Source organism: Lacerta agilis, chromosome Z, assembly GCF_009819535.1.
Source record: "Lacerta agilis isolate rLacAgi1 chromosome Z, rLacAgi1.pri, whole genome shotgun sequence".
NCBI lineage: Eukaryota > Metazoa > Chordata > Lepidosauria > Squamata > Lacertidae > Lacerta > Lacerta agilis.
Window position 1 is genome coordinate 31,897,571 of NC_046331.1, and position 27,263 is coordinate 31,924,833.

The following is a 27,263-nucleotide window of genomic DNA, read 5'->3' on the forward strand; positions in this document are numbered from 1 at the left end:
TTTGCAAAGTTTTTTGCAGATAAAGTCGCTCAGATTCGGAAGGAGGTAGACTCCCACCGTGGGAGCAGGGCCAGGGCGGGAGAGTGCTAGAGCCCTGTCTAGTCATGTTTCATGGGAATCAATTCCAATCTGTTACCTCTGAGGATGTGGAAAGGCTGCTTGGACGAGTGAAACCGACCACCTGTCCTCCTTGATCTTGCCCATCCTGGCTTATAAAAGATAGCCGGGAAGGGCTGGGTGATGGGCTCTGCACGGTGGTGAATGCTTCCCTCTGCGAGGGAATCTTTCCAGACCCGCTGAAAGAGGCGGTCATTAAACCGCTCTTCGTAAAAAAAACATCTTTAGACCCGGCCAATATGGCAACTATCGCCCAGTCTCAATCTACCATTCTTGGGCAAGGTGATTGAGTGGGTGGTTGCTGAACAACTCCAAGCACGCCTGGAAGGATGCGGACCATTTGGATCCCTTCCAATCAGGATTCAGGCCTCATCATGGGACTGAAACTGCCTTGGTCGCGCTGGTTGATGATCTCCGGTGGGGTAGGGACAAAGGTGAGAGCTGTTTCCTGGTTCTGCTGGATCTCTCAGCGGCCTTTGACACCATCGACCATAACATCCTTCTGGAACGGCTAGAGGGGTGGGAGCTGGGGGCACTGTTATACAGTGGTTCCGCTCTTTCCTCCTGGGCCGTGTTCAGAAAGTGGTGGGGGGGATGAGTGTTCAGGACCCCTGGGCTCTCACTTGTGGGGTGCCTCAGGGTTCTGTCCTCTCCCCATGCTTTTTAATATATATATGAAGCCGCTGGGAGAGATCATCAGGGGGTTTGGGTTGGGTGTTCATCAATATGCACATGACACCCAGCTCTACCTCTCTTTTAAATCAGAACCAGTGAAGGCGGTGAAGGTCCTGTGTGAGTGCCTGGAGGCTGTTGGAGGATGGATGGCGGCTAACAGATTGAGTTTGAATCCTGACAAGACAGAAGTACTGTTTTGGGGGGACAGGAGGCAGGCGGGTGTGGAGGACTCCCTGGTCTTGAATGGGGTAACTGTGCCCCTGAAGGACCAGGTGCGCAGCCTGGGAGTCATTTTGGACTCACAGCTGTCCATGGAAGCGCAGGTTAATTCTGTGTCCAGGGCGGCTGTCTACCAGCTCCATCTGGTACGCAGGCTGAGACCCTACCTGCCCGCAGACTGTCTTGCCAGAGTGGTGCATGCTCTGGTTATCTCCCGCTTAGACTACTGCAATGTGCTCTACGTGAGGCTACCTTTGAAGGTGACCGGAAACTGCAATTATCCAGAATGCGGCAGCTAGACTGGTGACTGGGAGTGGCCACCGGGACCACATAACACCGGTCCTGAGAGATCTGCATTGGCTCCCAGTACGTTTCCGAGCACAATTCAAAGTGTTGGTGTTGACCTTTAAAGCCCTAAACGGCCTCGGTCCTGTATACCTGAAGGTGCATCTCCACCCCCATCATTCAGCCCGGACACTGAGATCCAGCACCGAGGGCCTTCTGGCGGTTCCCTCACCGCGAGAAGCAAAGTTACAGGGAACCAGACAGAGGTGCTTCTCGGTAGTGGCGCCCGACCTGTGGAACGCCCTCCCATCAGGGGTCAGAGAGATAAACAACTACCTGTCATTTAGAAAATACCTGAAGGCAGCCCTGTTTAGGGAAGTTTTTAATTTGTGACTTTTGTATTGTATTTGGTGCTTATTTAACTTATATGCAGAATCATCATGCGAAAGGCTGGACTGGATGAATCCCAAACCGGAATTAAGATTGCCGGAAAAAATATCACAACCTCAGATATGCTGATGATACTACCTTGATGGCAGAAAGTGAGGAGGAATTAAAGAACCTTTTAATGAGGGTGAAAGAGGAGAGCGCAAAATATGGTCTGAAGCTCAACATCAAAAAAACTAAGATCATGGCCACTGGTCCCATCACCTCCTGGCAAATAGAAGGGGAAGAATGGAGGCAGTGAGAGATTTCACTTTCTTGGGCTCCATGATCACTGCAGATGGTGACAGCAGTCACGAAATTAGAAGACGCCTGCTTCTTGGGAGAAAAGCAATGACAAACCTAGACAGAATCTTAAAAAGCAAAGACATCACCTTGCCGACAAAGGTCCGTATAGTTAAAGCTATGGTTTTCCCAGTAGTAATGTACGGAAGTGAGAGCTGGACCATCAAGAAGGCTGATCGCCAAAAAATTGATGCTTTTGAATTATGGTGCTGGAGGAGACTCTTGAGAGTCCCATGGACTGCAAGAAGATCAAACCTATCCATTCTCAAAGAAATCAGCCCTGAGTGCTCACTAGAAGGACAGATCCTGAAGTTGAGGCTCCAGTACTTTGGCCACCTCATGAGAAGAGAAGACTCCCTAGAAAAGACCTTGATGTTGGGAAAGATGGAGGGCACAAGGAGAAGGGGACAACAGAGGATGAGATGGTTGGTATTTTGGTATTTGTTGGAGGCTGCCCAGAGTGGCTGGGGAGACCCCGGCCAGATGTGTGGGGAATAAATAATAAATTATTATTATTATTATTATTATATTATTATTATTATTATTATTATTATTATGTTGGACCATGAGGTGAGAGTTTCATCCTTCTAAATGTGTGTTGTATCTTGATAAAGCTGGATTGTTGCTTAAATAAAGGATATAGAAATTTTGAAGGGGGGGGGGAGTTAAGCATTTCCCAATCCCTACTCAGTAATGAATCTCACTGGGTAACTGTTGTAACGTGGGGATCGTGATTCAGCAAGTGATTTCAGCTCTGACAGAGCAGGCAGGAGACAGCTTCTTCATGTAACACTCTTTATTCAGACAAACAAGACTGGGGAACTGAGGAGAGGGAGATACATTTATAGGGACAGTAGAAGATACATGTTGGAGGGAACAATCTCAAGCAATCACAAAGCTGCCTTTTGGTGGGAACCAATAAGACTGAGGATCCAAATGCAGCAACTTAAATGACCACATAGTAGCTGTTCCTTCTGGAACAGGAAGGCAGCTACTGTTCCCTAATGTGAATATGGACACTAATAATACAGATATTATAGACCTTGAATCAATACACAACAGTAACCTTGAGCCAGTCAAGTCACTCAGCATATCCTGCCTCACAGGGTTTCTGTGGTGATAAAAGGAGGTGGAGAGAATGGTTTGTAATGGTGAGCACCTTGGAGGAAAAAGGTAGTGTATAAAAGTAGTAAATAAATAAAAAGGTATAAAAATATGACTTGTTATGACATTTGTCATCTACATTTTGACAGTCAGTGCACTAGCATTTGTATAACAGGAAAGGGGTCGGAGAGCAGCATATGTAGCATTTGCAAAGTTCAAAAGAAAGAAATACCTTTCTGTATGCATTTGCAAAGTTAGCTTTGTGAGTTAACTGTGATCCAGCTCAGTGACATGAAGGCTTTGAAGATTTAAAAGAGAAAGATGTATCATACCAATATAACCACTTTCTCTCCGCACAACAGAACACAATTATGAAACAGAAATGAGCAAGTGATGGAAAGATAAGTAGCAATTAGGTTTCCCTTGTTTGTAACTCTGAAACCTTTATGTTCCTCACTTCCTGGAACCAATAGGTATAGCAGGACTTCTTTCTCTAATTGGATTCTCCCCCCCTCCCCAATGAGCCTTTAAACTCTTGCTGACAATAAACCTCTACTGTCTGCCTATATGGTGTGATCATCAGACTTCTGAGTGGCAGAGGGTGGGGTGGGAGAGGTAGTTTAGAAATAATTATTTTTTAATAAATAATAATCCTATTTTAAAATACTCTCTCGGATGCAATAAAGGAACAATGCAGTCCATCAACGCATAACGGAGACACTTTGCAATTTCTCTGTCGTAATCAAACCAATAGGAAGAAAAATATCTTGAAGTGCACTGCGTAGAATCGGGAGGGGAAATGGAAAGCAAACAACAAATTAGAAAGATAGAGCTTTGGAGTCGAAGTTACTTTGGGTCAAAGGAAATAAGGATGTAAAATGAAAGCGGGTTTTAAAATATGCTTGCTGTTTTTATAGATCAAACCGAAATACTAAAGGAATAACAGTGCCAAACAAAAGGGAAAGCAAATTTATACAAGGATAGGAAGGAATGATAAGAAATTAGATTCAGCTATAGTGTTGGTTCCATGTAGTATACAGGATGAGTTTACCCATTCAGCATTAGCTACCTTACATTTCTGCAGCCAGTTACCTGGCTTTCTGGGGGACACCTGTGGCTTTTGTTTATAACTATAGGAGTATTCACATTCAATGAGTGTTCTGTCTATGTACACACTAGCTGACTTGTATGTCAACAAGTGTACACTCGCAAACACACAAACAATTGTTTCACTCAAGCTCTTGTACATGTGTAGGGATGGCAAGTGCCTTTGTTCAGTGTAATGTGTGCACAAGCTAGGAATAGGGGATAAATATGGTTCCCTTTGCATTTAAAGGCGAATCTACTTAATTTGCACTTTCCAAAAATATGCATGAACTGAGACAGTCATCCTTCAGAATCTGCACTTCTTCAATCCTCCAGCCAAGCAATGGATACAAAAATGCATGTACTGGGGGATGTGTGCAAAATATGCATTTATTTGAGTAAGCAGCACACAAAAATATTCTGCAAAAATTGTGTATATTGGGGAAAATTGCATATTCACACACGTATACATATGAAGTATTGATAATATTAAATGGTATATATGAATTGCTAGCTGGAGAAAGGGGTTAAGCTTTGTTTCAGAACTTTCTCATATCCTTGTTATAAAAAACACATACCAGTATTTCTTCCTTATTTTATAGCTCAGGTGTTTTTGTTCCCCCCCCCCACTCTAATGCACATTCTTAGGATGATGGAAGAAATGTATTGGGCTTTTGTTTTTGATAGTGAATTCTTATTGTTTGGGATTATATGGCTCCCCTTAATTTTTACACCTGGATAGAGAACAGTTCAAGGAGGTCAACTAAATGATTGGTTCAACACTCAGATATATAGGCCATAACTCTGCTTGCTCCTAGACACAATTTTGTAAACTTGGGTCATCTAAAAAAGCCACAACAACCCAAAGATGATAAGAACCCCAACACAAAACAGCAATGCCATCAGACATCTTGCAGACAGAATGTTATGCTAGGCTAAGCAGATAATTCAGGTGCTAGCTCTTGGAATCTATTTCAATAAAACAACTTTTAAGTTTCATTTAGAGTTGATTTTGCTTGTGCTGGAGTCGGTTCCAAATTGTTTTTAGATCTAGCCAATATAAATTGCCCTAGACTTACAACAGATATAATGATCTCTTCTTGACTTTTGTTAATTGATTCAGTTTTCCCCTCCCCACCAATCACTGTCGCTCCTACAACAAATAAGTAAAGAAATCATACAACTTTTTAATGTGATCATTTTGTTTCCTCAGCTTCCTGTCGCACGATTTCTCTTCTTCCTGTGACCAGTCCTTTGTATATCTAGCATTCATGCATACATATTTTTTGAAAGCTTGTGTTTGGTTATCTCCCCCCCCCCAATAGTTCATTCATGTCCAAGCAAACATTGTCACTTTTATTGGCGAGCATCAAACTCTCTCAAGTGTTCTGATCTGCAGGAATATTTGCTCTAGAGATGGGCAAATGTCAACTTTGGGTCCTATTGGGTTCACTTTTTTTGCAGTCTTAAATTCAGTTCTCCACATTTTCACATCAGCTTGTGATTTACTTATTTTTAATTCATTTCATAAAAGGTGATACAAAGCAGAGTTACTTTCCATATAATAGATATGGGATGACATTTTTGGGGGGGAGGGGGGTCTCCCACCTCTTTATATATTTTTTATATATTCCCAATTCTTTATAACCATTAAAATCTGATTGGCAATCCCTTCCACCCAGTTATAACACATGTAGCAGCTATAGATCTGTGGATGATGTTTAGTTATTATGAACAGGATTTATATGTATCGCCTTTCATTTTGAGAATACCAAGGCAGTTAACAAACACATAAAAGCCAAAAGCAAAATAAAATGAGATTGCCAGTGCATGTATCACAGTGGCCAAGTTATTTATTTCCAGGATAAGATGTAGTGCTGCACTAGCTGAAACTGGTGTTAGCTGCAGTTCGCTACAGAAACCCACTTAGGCCTCCATGGACAAAGATGGTTCCAAGAGCACCCATAACTGGAGAACCTGTTCCTTCATAGGGAGTGCAACCCTGTCTAGAACAGGCAAATTTTCCAACATCAAACCTGGAAACATCATCTGCAGTGTCTCTGTCTTAGCAGGATCCAGCTTCTATTGACCCTCACCACACCACTACTGCATCCAGGCACTGGTTCAGCTTATGCATGGCCTGTCCTGACTAGTAGTGAAACACAGGTAGGCAACATCAGAGTACTGCTAACCCAGTGGCCCAAAGTCGTGAAGATGATCCCAGTGACTTCATATAAATGTTTTAAGGTAAAGGTAAAGGGTAAAGGACCCCTGAATGGTTACATCCAGCCAGAGGTGAGTATGGGGTATGGCGCTCATATCGCTTCAGGCTGAGAGAGCCGACGTTTGTCCACAGACAGCTTTCCGGGTCATGTTGCCAGCATGATTAAACCACTTCTGGCACAATGGGACACCGTGACGAAAGCCAGAGCACACGGAAATGCTGTTTATCTTCCTGTCACAGAAGTACCTATTTATCTACTTGCACTGCCGTGCTTTCGAACTGCTAGGTTGTTCCAGGAGCTGCGACAGAGCAATGGGAGCTCCCTCCATCGCAGGAATTTGAACCCATCTTCCAATTGGCAAGCCCAAGAGGCTTGGTAGTTTAGACCATAGTGCCACCAGCGTCCCAGATGCTATATAGCATTGGAGACAAATGCCTTGTGGCATGTTGAAGCTAATATGCCAGGTTTTAGACACATAACCCCCTGATGCTATTCTCTGAGATCAGCTGTTGCGTGGTGAGGCCCCGGGCCCTGCAGTTCCCTTAGATAATAAACACAAGGACATGAATGTGTAAGTTAATGGGATAAAATAGGCCACAACTTTATTGGTTACTGATGTGAGCGGTTTGGCTTAGGCATTGGGTGAAACTGGACTATATCCTGACTCCTGCCCATCTGCAGGGAGCCTCATAAGGGTAAACCACTGGTAGGAGGAGCCCTGTGATATACATCAATTAAGAGCACCCCCAGGGTCTCCAATGAGGTCGTGGCATGGCCCTAGCCCACGCCCAGGCTTCGGACAGGATCTACATCCCCTGGATCCCTTTAACAGGATAGGATACCCTTAATGTGGAGGGGCAGGGAGACAAAGGGGGGGCATGTGGTATGTTGCAGCTAACGTGCCAGGTTTTAGACACATAATCCCTTGATGCTATTCTCTGAGATCAGCTGTTGTAGACGTGACCATTGCTTTAATGCAAAGGATCTCTAGCCAGAGAATATGGGTAACATGGCTAGAGTCTGGTAGGTGAGTTTCACTGTAGCCTTGGCAAGATCTGTTAATACTGGCTAGCCCAGGGGTCTGCAACCTTTAAGACAAAAAGAGCCACTTGGACCCGTTCTGAAGAAAAAAAAAGAAACTGGGAGCCGCAAAACCACTGCGACATTTAAAACAAATATAACACTGCATTTATTTTTAAAAATCCGATTTAATTTAAAAAATCTGATTTAAATAAAAAAATCTGATTTAATAAAAAAATCCATTTTTTATTTTTATTTTTTAAAATCATTCATTTTTATCCAACCTGGGGACCACTACCAGGTCACAGGCCTGATCCAAGGTGGGTTGCAACAGCATACAAATATTTGATTTGTTGTTGTTTTTTTAAAAAATGAGTCCTCAACTGCACACTTGTGTTAAATGTTTGTCCCATGTCTAATTGAAGACTGCTGGCTTTTACAATAATCTTAGTGTCTTTTACCCTTAATATTCCAGACCAGAGGCTATGCTCACCTCTTCCAACCTCCTCTCTTGCTAAATAAAGCACAGAATTGCACCAGAGAAGCCTGTGATGTTTGTGCTGACTTGCATACAGGTGGCTGTAGTAGTTCGTAGTGTTAAAACCTTTTTAGGGGAGTTCCCTGCCCCCTTAATGACAATGGCGATAGATTTTGCACATGAACACAGATCCAAGTTAGGACTCCTCTCTTCCACGCCAACAAGTGCTTTGTCAAGGGGCGTCATTCTCCTACCCATGTCTCTGTGAGAACCAGCCCTTTATTCTGCCTCCCGTAGTACATCCTCCCCCTTCAAGAAATCATTTCCTTTGGACTTTCGGCCCATCTCCACCCCTATTACTCCTTGCACTCACGAAGGAAGCATTTTCACAAGTTTTCTTTTTGGTGGGCTGTCCGTGCTTCCAAACACCTGGAAGTCACGACAGGGGCTTCTCCCCCCACCTAGTAAATTCTGCCTCTGCATAAGTTACTCAGGTTTGGTTTTCTTTACCAGCCCACCCACCCACCCACCCCGGTCGAAGCAGAGCAATAAGTCATTTACCTCAGCAGGGGACAAGCTCAGCTCCAATAATGAAACACTTCCAAGGAGTGGGGGGGGGGGGTCCAAAACTTGTGACAAGCAGGTAGGTGGTTGGAGAGCAGCATCGGAGGGGGAGGGGGGAAGGAAATGAGAGGGGGAGGGGGGAAGGAAGCGAGAGAAAGCTTTCCCAGTTTTTACGCAAGCCGGAGCCTGAAAAGTTGCCAGAGCGCGTGTGGCAAGGAGACTAAAGAAGTGCTATTGTGGGTCGAGTGACCTAGAACTGGGAGAAAAGAAAGCGCGGGAGAACAAGCCCCTCTTTCAGCCGCCGAGGAGGAATCCCCCGGATCTCCTCCAGCCACAGGCTGCCCAACCAAACCGGGGCAAAGCCAAGGCGCCGCTCTTTGCGCCGCGCGTTTGGAGAGGCCACAGCCGGAGGGCGCGGCGCAGGCGGCCAACTTGCGCTCCGCCCGGCAGCCTAAGCAACACACCTGAGGAAGCAGCAGCAGAGGACTCCCCCTCCCCAGTCCCCCACCCCAAGGGACTCATTGGGGGGTTGCAAAGCCCCCCGCCCACGGCAGGCAGAGAGCTCGACGGTGGTTTCTGCCCAGCCAGCCCAGCTTTGCGCCCTGGAAGGCGGGGGCGACATGACTAACCTTGCCTGGTGAGGTCCGGCGGCGGCTCCGCTCGACGCTGCTGCGGAAGAACGCACAACTGCCTTTTCCTCCATGCAGCCTTTTTAAGCAGCCACGTCCCTGCTGTGTGTGCTCGGGCTCCTAGGAGCCTCCAAGCCCCCTCGCGACACATGCACCCATTGGCTCCTGAGACGCGGGTCCCGGGCAAGGGCGAGTCCCGGCCTTGCTCCGGGACGGAGAAAGACGCGGGCCCGTGAGAGCGCGGTCTGAGGCTGCGAGCGGAACCAGGAGTGAAGGAGGCAGCGGCAGGGAAACAGGCGCAGCTTCCTCGACCATTTTTAAAAGGAGGGCTTCCCCCCTCACCCTCGCCCACCACCCGCCGCCCCTGGCCCAGCCCACAGCTGCCTACCTCGTCGTCGCCTCGATGCAGCAGCCAGCAGCAGCTCCACACCAGCAGCAGCAGCCACACCTCTGGAGGGAAACTGCTGCTGTCTGCTGCTGCGCCTGCGCTGGCAGAAACGAGGCACGACGCATGAGCAGAGCAGCACAGCAGCAGCACCCTCAGCCTCCGGAGGGCGGGCCGCCGGCCAGCTGGAGGGCGGCTGCTGCCGCTGGCCAACTGGAGAAGTGGACAGGCGTATCCGCCCCGGAGCCCCGGAGCCGCGGCAAAGGTGTAAAAGAGCCGCATGCGGCTCCGGAGCCGCAGGTTGCAGACCCCCGGGCTAGCCGGTTGTTTTAATCAATAAATAATTGTTCGCCATATCTCATCTGTATGCACTGTATACTGACCATACAGGCAGGAGCAGAACCAGTGTAAAACACCACCTCTGTGTCCTGAGTTTCAAGTGGTAAGTTTCCTTAGAAGTTTTTTTTTTCCACATTTCCTCAATGAGAAGCATCAATACTGAATGGAAAGCTTTCCCAGAAATCATCCCCCCCCCACAACTTTCCTCTCCAACATAACATAAAATGGTGTTTGGTACATTACAACTTGGGGCAGGGGCAAGGACATGGAGGGATACTATAGCTCAAAAGTTGAGCAACATCTTGCATGGAGAAGGTCCCAGCTTCAGTCCCTAGTATCCGCGATTATAAAGGACAGACAGCACAAGATGGGCTCATTCTGAGACCCTGGAAAACTGCTGCTAATCAGAGTAGACAGTACTGGGCTGGATGGACAAATATGACCAGGCACATGGCAGGTTCCTATGTACACAGGATTGGGGTGCCCTCCCATGATGTTTCAGGTCCTCCATAAAACAATGTTCAGCTTTTAATTTACAAAGTACGTCTCTCACATTTTCTTTTTCTTTTTTTAAGGATGTAATTCTCATGGAGATAGAAGGGTGGAAAGCAGGCAGGCAGTATTATACACTATTGCTCACCAAAGGAAGTAATGCAATTAATGTTTAATGTGTTAGAACACTTGTATTTATGTTTTAGGAACATAGGAAGTTAGCTTGTACTGAGATAGACGATTGGTCTATCTACTTCAGGATTGCTTGCATTGACTAGCAGTGGTTTTCCAGGGTTTCAGGCAAGGGACATTCCTAGCCACAGCTGGAGATTGAACCTGGAATCTTTTACCTGCAAGGCAAATACTCTACCAGTGAGCTACCACCCTTTCCCAAATGCTACTTGCATTCCCTGTCCCCTGGCTGCACTCATCATAAAATGTTGGCTTTTGACCTAGTTCAAGGATACATACATTCCATTTGCGTGATTTTTGGCTAGCACTGTGGAATCTAGTCAGTGCTGCACATGAATTAAATTGGCATTCTAGAACACATCCCAGAATCATTTGAAAGAAACAGGAGAGGCACAAAGAATCCTGAGCAGACAAGTTAATATGGAAGCGGGGCCCCTAAAAAGTTGAAAATATGAAAGCCACTGAAGCTAATGATTGACCTTGTGGATATTGATTTCATTGCAAGCAAGCTCAGGTCCTAAGTAGTAATATTTTCTTTGCCAATACTGGTAAGAAAACAAGTACAGCATATGACTACAAAAAATAAAATAAAAGATGGGAACAAGAGCTGAAACTAGATACCGGTAGTTTTTAATGTAACATATTCATCTCATCCATAAAAAAGAGATTTGCTGATAGATGTCATCATCCTGACAGCATTTCTGCAAAATCCACCACAACTCATTCAACAATTGATTAATTGATTATAATATATATTTTCTCCTCCCCAGGAGTAAATATATTGGACAATGTATTCATTGCATTTGATGTGACAAAGCTCAAAGATGTATATATGTATTATCAATAACCTGTATATTTATTTATGAAAATAATGTGGAAAACAGCCGCATCTATTTTGATATACGGTTCTTGCTGATAGGAGGGAAATGACAAATGTACTTTTCAGTGCTTTACCCAATGATATCCCATTTCAATAAATGTTTCATGTGGATACAGAATGCAGCTGGAATTCTAAAATGTTGGATGAATATGCCCCCCCCACGCACGCTTTTTGCAGTTGTAAGTGCTATGAATGTTACTTTGCCAAGAATTTTATCTATCAAACCTGCACAGCAAACTTCCAGTTCCGGCAAATGGAATGGCCAAGTTCCTTAGAGTGGTGTGGTATATACACCCCCCAAAATCAGCACAGAGAATAAATTGGCAAAGTATCCTATTTTTTTTCAGATAGTGGTCCTCTGTTTGAAGGATTGTCCACTAGAAGTCCAGTTTAAAGATCAAGACCATAAGATGGGAGAACAACAGGGGCCTTGTAGTTGTCTGTTAACAGTCAGCACCTGAGGGACAGTTGTAGCAGGAACACAAATCACCAGGTCACAACCTTCCTCACCATAGTGAGATGTATTGTATTTCCTTTTCTTTTTTAAAAAAAGTAGATATTTCTAAATTTGCATCTGTACAAATAAATCAGCATACACATACTGTATGCAAATCCAAATTGCTGTATGTCTTCTTTTCAGGTGATGCACTTTCTTGGTTTTAGCAATGCCTAAGTAGCCACCCTAACAGGGTTTGCCCTGACATTTCTCCTTGTATATTTGGACACTCTGCTGAGGGAGTTGAATTTAGCAGATGGAGTCCAGAGAGATAAGAAACTGATAAAATTTTACTGAGATGAACTAAACAAAAACAGTGTATGATATCAGGAGAAATAAACAGAGGGGTTTTGAGTTATTTACAGGCTTCCATAGGGGGAAAACTCCTTCAAAACCACTTATCGCTACAGCGGGCAAATCTCATCAGTCTTTCTCACTGATGGCTAACTCCCAACTGACTAGAAGTTCCATCCAATCAGAGTCTTCTGTAACCTACAATAATTGCAGAATTAATCCCTTAGGTTATTGACTGAATGTTCCCTGGAGTTCTACTTCCAACAACTGTGATAGGCTCAGCCTCCTAACCCAATGAGATCTTCTTCAAAAAGTAGGGCCTTATCCTGGCTGCAAGCTCAATGTGACCAATGGGAATTAACACCCACTAATGGACACCATGAAACCATCATATGGTAACTTTCCCCAGGATCCTTTGTTACTGCATGACCCAGAGCCTAACGAGCAAGAAGATGATGGGCCAATGTCAAAACCCAGCACCAGAGACGTAGTTTGACTTGCCCAAACCTCTACTTCTTTGCTTATACGTAGGAAGAGTATTGCATGCCTCCCAACAAGGCCCTGCTGAGTTTCAGGAAGAGGATGGATAGGGGTGGGGTTAAAACTCCACAGTGTCTGTTAGATAGCAGGCTTTGGAGGAAGAAAAGGAGCATTTAGAAGTAATGTGGTGTTGTTATTATTTTTATTTTATTTTATTATTTATATCCCACCTTTCTCCTAGAACTGGGACTTAAGGCAGCTCTCTCTCTCACACACAAATGAAATAAAACAAACACGAATAAAACACAGAAAGCTAAAAACATATAAATATAATAATTAAAACATAACTAAGCTATAATAGAATTAAAGTGATATACAAACAAATATATTAAAATGCAGGTGGTAAAAAGGGCCAGTCACACCTCGGGTTGCATTCGCTATGGGTTACGAACACGTCGAACCCGGAAGTACTGGAACAAGCTACTTCCGGGTTTCGGCACGCATGCACAGAAGCACTAAATCACGCTTTGCACATGCACAGAAGTGCTAAATCATACTGCGCACATGCACAGATACAGTGCTTCAGGTTGCGCTCTTTTCATGTTGCGAATGGGCCTCTGGAACAGATCCCGTTCGCAACCAGAGGTACCACTGTATTTAAAAGCCATTTCCTTAAAAGCAATCAAGTTCCAAAAGCCTAAATAAAAGAGTCTTCACCTGCCAGTGGAAGGACAAGGTGAGAGCCAGTCTAGTCTCTTTAGGAAGACAGAAGCCACCAAGAAGAGTGTAGGGTGGTATGCAGTGCTATTTTTCTAGAAAAAAGAGGTGCTGGAACTCACTGCAAATGCCTCTCTTGTTCTCTTATAATGGCAATGGCTGGCAATGGTGCCCATGTGAGAAGTGCTGGAACTGAATTCTGGAGAGTTCTGGCTGAAAAGAAAAGCCCTGTATGTAATAATAAGAGAACTTGCTATATTCATTCTAGGGCCTGGGTAGATGGTATGACAATCTCACTGAAGGTAAGCAGTCCTCAGTCTGATTAATGCCTGGAAAGGGAGACCTTATGTACACCACTTTCAGCTTTATCATGGAAGAGAGGTGGGTTATACTTGTAATCAATCAACATTTTCCTACCAAGTGAAGAGGAGAATATTGCTGTACTTCCAGGCCTTATTAGAAAAGCTAGGGAAGCGAGTCAATGATAAACTTTCTCCCACCCATTAGCAAAATGATGTGAATTTACTCTTCTTCATTTCTATAAATGATAACAGTGATTTAATGACATTACACTGTTTGTTTATTATTTATTACATTTGCATACCACCCTAAATCTGAAGATCACAGGACAGTTCACAACACAAACATACAAAACGTGTAATAAAATATTGTCAGGAGTAAGACTTACAGCACCTTGCCACAAAAAAAGTCCAGTGATGCATAACCCTGCAAAGATGGAAAGGAAGATGAGACTAGACTAGAAGGGAATGATGGAAGAAATCAGCAAGAGGTTGTTGGGAAAGATACAGAGGGAGATGCAAACTTTGAGAGTAGATCTGAGATGCCATTCTCCTTCTTCACAACACCACATAGTGGAAAGGACCGCTAGTCCTAGGATAAATTGGATGAGCATTGAGCATGGCATATGTGTCTGTTGAAAATGTGGTAGAGGGATACTCATCGCAAGAAGGTATATAGTAGAGAAGTATAACTTTGACATGAATGTTCATGTGATGGGGAAGTTCAAATGAGATGAAGAGTGCATGGCATGCTTGCCCACCTGTGCTCATTCAATATGTTACATGCACAACATTTTGGTGATAATAGTATAGGAATGCTATGGCTTAGTGTCCAACATGCAACCAAGCAGCGGATTTGCATTTGTTCACTGCCAACATAAGCCTGAGCAGAACATATTTACTTTTTTAATTCAATGTCTTCCAAACAGGACTGGAGAGGCAACTTGTAAAGGACAAGATAATGCTTCATTTACTCAGGCAAGAAGTTCCACTATAATCAATTAGACTAGTTCCTTGATTAAAGTGAAAAGGATTGAGCAGTCAGTGTGGAAGAGTATCATAGTTTTATTGAGTTTGAAACCAATACTGAAGAGAAGGAATGAAGAAACACAGTCTGATGAATGTGGTAACCACTGAGCTATATGCTCAATGACAGCTGTGGGAAGAAAATATATAGAAAACTCTCTATCTGGAACAAGAATACAACACATTAAGCAAATATTGACTTTTGTGAAAGCCAGCATCACCATGCATTGAACTGCGAGGCTGATATTGATTGAGGCCAAGACCAATCCTTACCTGAAGGGACAATGCATCTTAAGTTGACCAAAACCAAAAGTCAATCAATGCATTTATATAAACATTTTATTATAAAAATTAATTGTGACATGGGTTTCTAGAGACTCTTGTTTTCTACTGAACATTTCGTTGGTTTTAAATTCCATTAAGAGAAAGTTGAGAGAGAATTTGATTTGGATTGTGGAAGTTTCTGCATAGCAGAGTAATAGGAAACTCAAAAAGAGTGAACATCCTAAAACACAGGAATAGCCAACATGGTACCCAAAGAAGTTGCTAGACTCCAGATTCCATCCTCCCAGATGACTGGCCATGCTAGCACAAGATGATGGGAGTTGGAGCAACAGTTGGACAGCTAGGGGTTCCCCACCCGATTCCCATCAGCCTTAGCCAGTGTTGACAATAGTCATAGGTTATGGGAGTTGGTGTCCAGCAAAATCTGGAAGTTGCCCATACCTGGGGTAAAAGTTTAGCATTAGAAACATTGGGCCTGGTGCAAGTCTTGCTGTAGCTCAGTACTAGAGCACACATTCTGCGTGCAGAAGATCATGGGTTCCATAGTTATACAACAGGGGTCAGCAACCTTTTTTAGCCATGGGCCGGTCCACCGTCCCTCAGGCCATGTGATGGGCTGGACTAATTTTTTTTGGGGGGGGGGATGAACAAATTCCTATGCCCCACAAATAACCCAGAGATGCATTTTAAATAAAAGGACACATTCTACTCAAGTAAAAACACATTGATTCCCGGACCGTCCGCAGGCTGAATTTAGAAGGCGATTGGGCCGCACCCAACCCCTGGGCCTTAGGTTGCCTACCCCTGTTATACAAGGTCTGGGAACCTATGGTCCTTCAGATGTTGCTGGTTGATGCTCCCATATTCCTGACCACTGGCCATACAAAACATCTGGAGGGTACCATATTGGCTACTCCTGGATTAGAGTGTGCATACCTATTTCTAAATGCAAACTGTAAATTTGAATGCTTGAAGGTTGGCGTGTGTAACGGATCAGCCCTTAGTCTGGGTATGGTCAGGAGCCCAGCGTATTAGGAGTTAACACCCACTCTATGTGACTAGCAGCTCACTCGCAGGAGGCGGGGCTTTTTGCCCTTTTAAAGGGGGAAATGGCAGTTGGTCAGGAGGGTTAGAGGGTGAGAGGGTTGGAGAGAGATCGTGAGAGGTTAGGCTTTGGGGAATGGGAGGAAAGGTCTTTACCAATGCTATGTTGTAACAAAGCTGAATTACATGAGAAGATTTGTAACAGTAATAATCCTGGACATCCATGTTTTCAAGTTACCTCAATAAAGTTAAATGTGTTTCAACGTTTGTTAACTCTGGCAGTGTATCAGTGCCTTAAGAGGTGTGACTAAGAGGAGAGAACAAAGTTTTCCTGTGGAAGAGGAAACGGTTTGCGTATTCTCCTGTCATACAGAGGGCTGGGCAGTAAAGCCAAAGGTGCCACGCAGTTGCCAAAAAGGTGAGGCAAACTGCAGTAGTTGGGAACCCGGGGAGGGGGATCCCATAGGTGGCAAGAGGTGTTCGAACGTGAAGCACTGAGGTACCCCAGAGACGTCTCCCATATGAACACTTTAGGATTCATTCTAGTCGTCAGTGAAACCTAGGGAGAGTCACGGTTGGGGAAGCTTTAAAAGGGAGGGATCGGGAATAGGGTCCCTCCATCACCTCCCTACATTGTTTGATCCAACCAAGGGTGGATATGCATGCCTAGAATGTGGAGTTTTCATAACTCCAACCACCTTTATTTACTTTTAAGGACCTGAACATGCTCCAGAGTAAGACATTCCAGGAACAATTTTGAGTTTTCTCTTGTGTGTTGTACTCCTGGATATTATTTCTAAGACAAAGAAGCTATCAGCCATGGATTCCCTGATAGCACATAGAATAATATAATTGAGATATTGTAATAGAAAGCCATCTCTAGAATATTTACACTTCCACTTCCATGTTATAAATAAACCCTGGGAATAAGAAAATTGGAATATGCAGAAATAAACACATGTGTCAAACCCATAGGTTTATTGTGCAAAGTAGCACCTCTGCCACTCCCTCTTGAATAAGCACCACGACGGCCAATAAAAATGGTGTATATACACCATTTTTATTGGCTGTCGTGGTGCTTGTTTTTGGTTTCTGCTTGAAGATCGCATCACAGAGGTTCTTTGGATTTTCTAACCACCTCTTGAATAGCTGGCTTACTGATTAAAAATTAACCCTTAACTTACAACCCAAATTATTCCTCATATTGCATTTCTGGGGGAAATGTGTTGACTCCAAGTTTTGGAGGGCCCTTGGGCAGGGCACCTTCCATGGACCATGCCTCCACTACATCTTCACTCCCCATAAGTTGCTCTTCCTCAATATTGCTAACACCAGCTTCTTTGTTAGGCAGAGAGTCATTGAGCAAGGAAGTGAATGGGATGTTAGGGAACATCCCATTGGCGGGGGACATGTCATGCTCCTTCTGGTATAGTTTGTCCACTTTTGGTCCCCACCCTGCACCCAGCTCTCACCTGTGGCTCCTAGAAGTCATCTACATGCAACAGCAGCCCCACCCCAGAAAATGGCTTTGATTGACTGGCTAATCCAGGTGAGAGTAGCCAATGAGGTGATTTAGGGATAGACTTTGGCAGATTCAGTGGACGAGACCAATAGTGGGTCCAATGGTCAAAAAGGCAGTTTCTGCACTTCTCATAGAGGGAAATGAGGGGCAGATGGGGTTTATCAACCTGGGAATGTAGCACATCTAAGAGAAGGAAAACTCTGATCCTAAACCTCTGCTACCTTCGTCAGGAGAAGAAAAGGCTAAGGAGTGAACCCTACACAAATCCAGCGTGGAGTCCCTAATATGGTTGGATAGTGCCTTGTACACCTCCTTCCAGCCTCTCCTGCAGCTAAGTTGGTGCCAAATGCTTTCCTTTGGACCACATCAATGAGGCTAAGAGGGATGTCTTGTCTGGGCAACCCAGGACCTCCATACACACTGCCAAGGTTTGCACCCCAGAAAGGTCACTTCTGTGTTGCTAAAGAACAGGGCCGTCTTAAGCCTATCTGGCACCGTGGTGCAAGGATCCCTCCGGTGCACCCCCACCCCATTTCCCTCCGGGCGGGCAGCAGCTGGAGGGCAGCTCCTCCGGTGGGATGGAGGCTCCAGGCGCGGCATGGCGGAGGCAGGCAAGGGTGGCGATGGCGGTGCTGCTGGTGGGGCTGGAGGGTAGCTCCTCTGGCAGGGAGGAGGTTCTGGGCATAATGCAGCATGGTGGAGGCAGATGAGGGTGGCGAGCTGATTCCAGCCTCCGCCTCTACCCTGGTGCCCTCCAGAACTTGGCACCGTGGTTTCCCACACCACTAGCCTCTATGGCTAAGATGCCCCTGCTAAAGAAGCAGTTTGACTACACCCCCAGAGGCACATTCCATTATCTCTCAAGGCAGATGGATGCCAACAACAATGAGCAAGCAGGCAGTGGCATCTACCGTTCCTCCTTCTCACTACCGCTATTGTCTGGGCCAGAGGAAGGGGCGGTGAACAAGCAAGTTGCAACAATGAAGAGGAGCAGGTCCTGGGTGCTCTTGCCAATGGGTCCCGTGAAGAGGTGTGGAACCTCAGCAGATGCTGTTACAAAACATCATTCTAGAGGGTACCTAGTTGGGAAAGCCTGTTCCTGTCTGTTGTTTGTCAGTGAGTGAATTTATCCATTTTAAATCAATATTTCATTTATGCTGGTTGTGTGCTGACCTGACTGGTTTGCTCAAGGCCAGCCTAAAAATCTTAAAATAGGTTTGTCTAATCCCTTTTGCCCTGGAGCCATAAATTAATGGCTGTTAGCACATCTTCTGGTCTTTAATTATGTTTTGGATAATGAACACTAGCTTTGTTTGGGAGGTGAGCATGTGCTTAGAGAGTAACACCTATGTTTTTATGGTAGGAGAAGAGGTGTGCACATAGAAAGGCAAAACATTTCTAAAATTAATGACTTGGTGGTTAAGAATCTCGAAATAACCAAGACAGTACAAGACTTAAAAGGGAAAACAACTGGGTTGGAGGAGGGGGTCAGAAAACTTCAGAAGGAAAACAGGGAAAAGAAGGGGGAAATGGAGAAAATAAAAAAAGAAATATCTGATATGAAGGAAACGCATGAAGCAGTCCTCGATGCTATCTCAATGACTGAGATGCATCGGAGAGAAAAAACATTGAGGTTCAGATCGATCCCAGAGGAAGTAGATGAGGTAATACAACAGAAATTGACTGTAGAATTAGCAAAATGGATCGGAATAGAGGAGAAGGAGATGGAAAGTAAAATCGAAAGAGTGTTCAGAATTAAATCAAGAATTGCTAAGGAGAACAATTGGCCAGGGGACTGCTTGGCGACCTTTGTTAATATGGAAATCAGGGATAAAATTCTGCAGACTAGCAGTAAGAAACGACTCAAGATACAGGAGTCGGAAATAATAATCCATAAGATAGTGCCATCTAGACTCTTGAGGAAAAGGGACAAGTTTAAACCCCTGGTGGAGGTGCTAAGGAAAAAGTCGATTGCGCACAGATGGGAGTTCCCTGAGGGAATATCTTTTTTCTTTAAAGGGAAGAGGAGAAGATTTTCGACTTGGCCCGAGGCAGATAGATTTTGGAGGACTTACAGAGAAGAGCTGGGAGGCAAGAGGCAGCTGGGGGGTGGGACGGAAGAACATAAAAAACTGTCAGATGATGAAGAGCTTTAAGCGCCAGAGAAACTAAGCAAATTGATATATTGTATTCAGCCATACACAGTCTCTTTGAACTTTCCTTTTTTCTTTCAATAAAAAAAAGCATTTCGTAAGCAATAAAGTAAACAATGGACCTAAAAATAATTACATGGAACATTAATGGCTTGAACGAAAAAAAGAAAAGAAATAAAGTAGAGCACATACTTAGCAAACAGAAATTAGACCTGATTTGCTTACAGGAGACGCACATTCAAAAGCAACATACTAGAGTCCTCTGCAGTAAAAAATTGGGTATAGATTTCGTGTCTTCAAGTAAATCCAAAAAAAATGGGGTAGTAATTTATGCAAAACCGCACCTGGACCCAAAATTGATTTATACTGATACACAGGGGAGGGTGGTGATTGTGGAAATCTCGGTAAAAGGGGAAAGGATTAAGGTAATTGGTTTCTATGCACCAAACCAAAAAAAAAGTGAATTCTATCAAAAGTTGGCTAAGCAAATAGGTGATTGCATAGGAGAAAAGATTATATTCTTAGGAGACCAAAACGGGGTAGTGAACCCCGAATTAGACAGATCAGCAAAGATAGCCAAAAGAAAACAAATAAAATTACCAACAACTTTTTTTCAATTAACAGATTTATTAAATCTGGAAGATGCATGGAGAACTAAAAACCCATTGAATAAAGATTATACATATTTTTCCTACCCCAACAATTCGGCAGGGAGGATTGATGCCATTTGGTTAACAAAAGATTTAATAACAAAAATATATAGAATGGAAATTCAACCTAAAACTATCTCTGACCACAACCCAGTGCAAACAACCCTGAAGTGGGAGTCAAGAAAATTTACAAGATGGAGATTAAACGAATCATTAATCAAAGATGAAAAAATAATTGACAAAGCCAAAGCGACATTGAAAGAATTTTTTGACCTTAACTTAAATAAGGGCACAGATCTAAAAGTAGTTTGGGACACCTGTAAGGCGGTCCTGCGTGGTTTTTTCATTCAACAAAGTATAATCCTAAGGAAACAAAAAGAAAAAAAGAAGCAAGACTTGCTGGAAAGGATTAAGAAGACAGAAAGTGAATTGTACCAAAAACCAAACAATTCTCAAATTAAGAAGGATATAAAGATGTTGCAATCTCAATACCAAATGCTGATAAATGAAGAGTTAGAATGGAAACTAAGATATTTAAAGCAAAGAAACTTTGAACATGCGAACAAACCAGGGAAACTTTTGGCTTGGCAACTAAAAAAGAAAGAGGCAGAAAGAATGATATGTAGAATAAAAGTTGGGGAGGAGATAATAGTGAATCCTAAGGAAATAGAAAAAAGATTTGCCCAATTTTACAGAGAATTGTATAGCGAAGGTGGAGAGACAAGCGAGGAAATAACAGAGTACCTAAAAAGAAATTGCCTGCCAAAGTTAACCAAGGAACAAAGAGAAATTCTAAACACCCCAGTAACACCATACGAAATCCAAAAAGCAATTAAACAGGCAAAACTAGGAAAGTCACCGGGGCCTGATGGCCTTTCGGCGGCATATTATAAGAAACTTGAAGACATCCTGAGCGAGCCACTAAAAGATATCATGAATAACATCTTAAGGGATGGAACCATGCCGAACTCCTGGAAACAAAGTTATATAGTTTTGATTCCAAAACAGGGAGGAGACCACGAAATAATGAGCAATTTTAGACCGATTGCACTCCTGAATAACGACTACAAACTATATGCAAGTGTACTAGCGGAAAGATTAAAAAAGATATTGCAGTCTGTAATACATGAAGATCAGGCCGGATTCTTACCAGGGAGGCATATTTTTTCAAATACTAGAAACATCATCAATCTTATGGAATATTTGGAGTTAAAAATCGACAAAGAAGCTGCCTTCATGGCGATAGACGCAGAAAAGGCGTTTGACCGAGTCTCCTGGAGGTTTATGATAAAGTTATTAGATCAAATGGAATTTGGAGAACACTTTACAAAAGGAATAGAAGCTATATACTCAAAACAGACAGCGAGGATTTTAATAAATGGAAATCTGACGCAGGAATGCAATATTAAAAAAGGGGTTAGACAAGGATGTCCGCTCTCCCCATTAATCTTTATCTTAACGTTAGAAATTTTATGTAAGCTTATACGGGAAGATGAAGATATAAAAGGAATAACGTTGGGGCGGACTAGCTACAAACTTAGGGCATTCGCGGATGATTTAATAATCACAACGGAACAACCTATTAAAAGCCTGACCAAAACATTGGAGGTAAACCGGGAATATGGCAGAGTTGCAGGCCTGAGGTTGAACTTAAATAAGACTAAATTACTAGTTAAAAATCTTTCAATGGCTCAGAGAGACGAACTGGAGAAAGCAATGCAGATTAAGATCTATCCCAAAATAAAATACTTAGGGTTAACAATAACACCAAAAAATATAAATCTTCATAATGATAACTACTCTAAATGCTGGAGTGAGGTCAAAAAACAACTGGAGATATGGAACAAATTAAATCTTTCATTGTTGGGACGCATTGCAGTGATAAAGATGAACGTCTTGCCGAAGTTTCTTTTTTTATTTCAAACGATGCCAATCATAGGAAAAACAAATATTATAGACAAGTGGCAAAAAGAAATTTCCAAATTTATATGGAACGGGAAGAGACCCCGTATAAAACATAAGATAATGATAAATACTACAGACAGAGGAGGCCTCGGCCTCCCGGATCTTAGGATTTATTATGAAGCCGCTTGCTTGACATGGTTAAAGGAATGGTGTATTCTCCAAAATTGGAGAATCTTAGATCTGGAGGGACATGACCTTCGTTTTGGCTGGCACGCATATTTAAACTACGGTAAGACAAAAGTGCATAGAGGCTTCTTCGATCACATAATAAGGAACGCTATATATAAGGTCTGGGATAAATATAAAAGATACATAGAAAAGAGAACACCAGGATGGATCTCCCCCTTTGAGGCAGTGGCGCTGAAAAGAAAGAACAACGATAGAAAAGTCTGGATCACATATAAACAGCTTCTAACAGAAACAGGAGGGAAACAGGAAATGAAAAAGTATGAGGAAATTAAGGAATACTTATCAAGCTGGTTGGACTACTTTCAAATCAATGTTATATATAAACAAGACAAGATAATTGGATTTGGAAAGGAACCCTCACAATTTGAAAAAGAATGTTTAAATTCTAATAACAAATTAATCTCCCAAATGTATAAGATCCTGTTAGAATATGAAGTAATGGACAAAGCAGTAACGGTATCAATGACTAAATGGGCCCAGGATCTGGGCCACCCTATTATGTTTGAAGACTGGGAAAAACTATGGCAGGTCAATTTTAAATTCACTGCAAACCAGAACATAAGAGAGAACATGTTGAAAATGGTCCATAGGTGGTACCTCACACCAGCTAGACTCTCCAAAATGCATAAAAATGTTGCGAATGTGTGTTGGAGGTGTGGAATGGAAAATGGAGATCTTATACATATGTGGTGGAGGTGCCGAAAAATTAAAATATTCTGGGGGGAGATATATGATGAATTGAAAAAGATGTTGACAATTTCTTTCCCAAAAAAACCAGAGATGTTTTTACTAAGCATAATAGACAAAGAGATACCAAATAAGTCGAAGGAAGTTTTCTTATATGCAGCTGCAGCGGCCCGATTAGTAATTGCAAGAGGATGGAAACACCACGAGGCACCAAATGTCGTGGACTGGCAAATTAAACTACAAGAACTAGCGGAGATGGCTCTACTTACAAATAGTATTAGAGGAAACACCAAGCAAAGATTTATTGGAAAATGGGAAAGTTACAGGAATTATGTGCTAAAGTATAACAAAAGTTTTGTTAGTATGCCAGCATTTGAGGAGTAAGGGAAGGGAAGTAAGATAAGGGAAAGACGATGGAGTAAACAAATCTTATAGAATGCATTTTATGACAATCATACGAGAAAGGGTTGAGTTGTAAGCATTCAAAATGGAACCTAGTCGAAGCAAAGGGATTGGCCAGGAAGTTTAACCTCTTTTTTTTTTTTTTTGCTATACTTTTAACGATTTTTTTCCCCTTTCAATACCACTCTTATTTTTATCCCCCTTTTTTTCTTTTTTCTTTTTTTGTTTAATATTCTTTTTCTTTTTTCCCCACCAAAAAAGGGGGGGGAAGAAAAAAAAAGGGATGAGGTAAAAAGTAGTGGATGCAGAAGGACGAAAATAGGACACAAACAACTCATAAGTATTGTATTACAATTTTATTAAAATGTACGGGTAAGAATTGGCTTGATAAATAACGGGATAAGATATTTATTTATTTTTGATGTGTATTTGTTATTGTGTGATACTTCTGTTGATTGCTAATTCGAACTTTGTTCTTTCTTTTTTTATTTTTTCTGTATAATAAAATTGCAATAAAAATTTAAAAAAAGAAAAAAAAGAAAGGCAAAACAACAACAACAACAACAACAACAACAACAACAACAACAACAACAACAACAACTCCCTCTTCAATAGCCTGCAAACACACCCATTCTAGATGCAGGCAGTAATCCAAAGAAAGCCAGAAGCATCCATAACCGTCAGTATGAATCTTATTCACCTATATTAAAAAGCATTTTAATGTGGATTTGCTGCTTATAGAAAGTTGACAGATTGACAGATCTGGACTGCAGCATTTCCTGTTTATCCCCAGAATAGATAAATCAGCAGGGCTCAGCATTTCCCTACCAATATGCTTACGTCTGTTGTGGAAGAGGTCATGCCTGGAGAAAGGGTATCTGGGGCTAAAGGATGTCATTTCACATTTATCTCCAAAACAGTTCTAGGTGAGGTTGGCAACTATTCTTCAAATAGTCTTTTTAATGTATTTGCTTAGTTAACAGTTTCAAAGGATAGCCCAGCCCACCCACAGATATGGGTATATTCAGGTGTCAAAGACCAGGGTAAAGAGGAGCATCTTCAGGATAGGATGAAAGCCAGATAATGAGAGTGCTAAATGACCTAGATGGGGAGGGAATTCCACTGTTTAGGAGCCACAGCCACTCCATAACTTCTGGGGGTGATGAAACTACCAAGAGGGCCCCCTCTGGTGATCTTCACACCAGAGAGGGTCTGCAAAGGAAGCTTCCTTGTCAGGCTGAGGTTATACATGGGTTTCACAGAAACCTTTGGTTGGCCACTGTTAGCTGCAGAGTTCAAGAATGCATCCTGAAAAGCTTGCCCCCCCCCTTTGTCAATCTGGCCCTGACTAGACTGCTTGGCAAGAAGACACAACCCCTTCACCACAATGCGGCTCGAGGAGTTTTAAAGGTCCTTCGCCGCCCAATTTTGCCTTCTGCTCTTTTTCTTAATTAGCTGGATTCGCCTGCTATGCAAATAATACATCAAGTTTTGGGTAATGATATACTTGTAAGAGAATAACAGCTCTTCTGGGATCAAAAGGCAAAGGTGCAGTATAGGAAAGAAAGGCCTTCCATTGTCTCAAGGCAGTGCCTGTCAATCTGATTTAATGATTGTAAAGATCTTTCGTCTGACTCAGAGGTCCAGAGGTCCATTCTGAAATGAGAGACTACTGATGGGGGAACAGAGCATATTTGATCCCAGGGGCCTTTTTACTACACAAATCTAATGCCTCTTATTTAGAAAATTTAATGCTGCTTCCAGGCCCTCAGGTTCCCTCAGAGAAACACAACTTTGACTCACAGTGAACTAAGTTAAAGTGATGTTAAAACCCCCACAGACACTTCACAGAGATGCAATGAACAGACTGGAACTCATAAAGAACAAAGTGAAGATTGGTATGAGGTGGGGGGGGGGGTGAACTGAAAGTTTATCTGAATATTTTTATCATTGCCTTCCAGTCCCCAGCTCTGCACTAGCCAAGATGGAGCTCTCGTGTTCCACAGATAATTATAATATTGTTAGACTATATTTGGGGGGGGGGACACCCTCCCAAACCCTAGAAATTACCAGTAATAAATGGATTTTGATTATTTGGGATATGAAGGGAAAATACAAGCTGTGGAGAAATTCCTGGGATAGCTATGCAAATCGACCTGGCAGAGATTGGGCCATTAAAAACAAGACAGAGCCAGTAAGGGTCATTGGCAATGCAAGAGAACTGCCCACTTGCCCTGAGTGTGGACAGACGGGGGATTTGGAAGGTTGCCAGAGTAACTGGGTGTGATGTCACAGGGATAGTTGGGGGCCTTTAGCACAGGGTTGGAATAGCTGGGAAAAGGCCTGAATGATTTTAGGGGTAGCCTGTAACAATATAACACAGGCTTCCCCAATCTCAAAAGTTGCTGAACTACAGTTTCAGTCATTCAGGACCCTGGACCATGCTGACTGATGAGAGTTGGTTTCCAACAACATCTGGAGAGCAGCAGATTGGTGAATACAATCCATTTGGTTCTTTACGAGCACTGGAACATGCCTTTTGGGGATAAGAACAGGATAAAGAACAAATAACATTCAGGGTCCCTGGAAGCCAAACATATACATGATGTATATATTTGACAACATATTTTATGAGGTTTTTCTCTGGGGTGGGTAGTAGGCAGTATGCTCAGACCCTTCTAACCTCTGGATCCAGCAAGTGTTAAAATATAAGCTAGGCTACCTTCCTGGTGAAGTGATAGCCTAGGTAATGGGCCTTTAAGGGAACAAAGGAAGTGGATTTGTGCCAGATACCAAATGGGTGAGCTCCCACCCTCAACTGACCGGTAGTTAGAAGGGCAAATTGTGATCGTTGAAAGGTGTGAGCTACAAGCTACACACTTGGAAGCCAGAGAGTCAGAGCAATGTTTGATTTCTGTTTGAATGCAAGGCTCCAACTATGCGGAAGCAAGGCCCCATTGGGGTGTTAATGCTGTGAACCCTTCCAGCTTAGGCTCAGCTTGTATCTATGTGTAAACCATACAGTATATCATAACAGTCTCCACTCTCCTTCATTCCAAAGCAAACACAAACCCTGGAAAAGCTCCTGGAACCCCTGGAATCTCGCACTGCTCAGAGATTGTGGTGACGTGCAACACTATATACATTTTGAATATAATATGGTGACACTTTTGTGGTTTGGATCTTGTTATTGTTCATGCTTCATGTCGAGTCAGACCATTGGCCCAGGTAGTTCAGCACTGTCCGCAGGAATTGGCAGTGGGTCTCTCCCAGTTGTCACACAAGGGACATACCCAGTCCTTACAGGCAATGTGAAGGAATGAATCAGGGAGCTCTGGAATGCAAAATATGTTCTCAGTTGCTGAGCTATGCCTCTTTGCAGCTGGCACCATTTGGTTCCATAGAAATTTCCCTGTGCCATTTTAATTAATCAGCAAAATTAAGTGATAAAGCTTCTTCCCTCCCCTCCCAGTGTGGAGAGAGCCAGTGTGGTGTAGTGGTTAAGAGCGGTAGACTCGTAATCTGGGGAACCGGGTTCATGTCTCCACTCCTCCACATGCAGCTGCTGGGTGACCTTGGGCTAGTCACACTTCTCTGAAGTCTCTCAGCCCCACTCACCTCACAGAGTGTTTGTT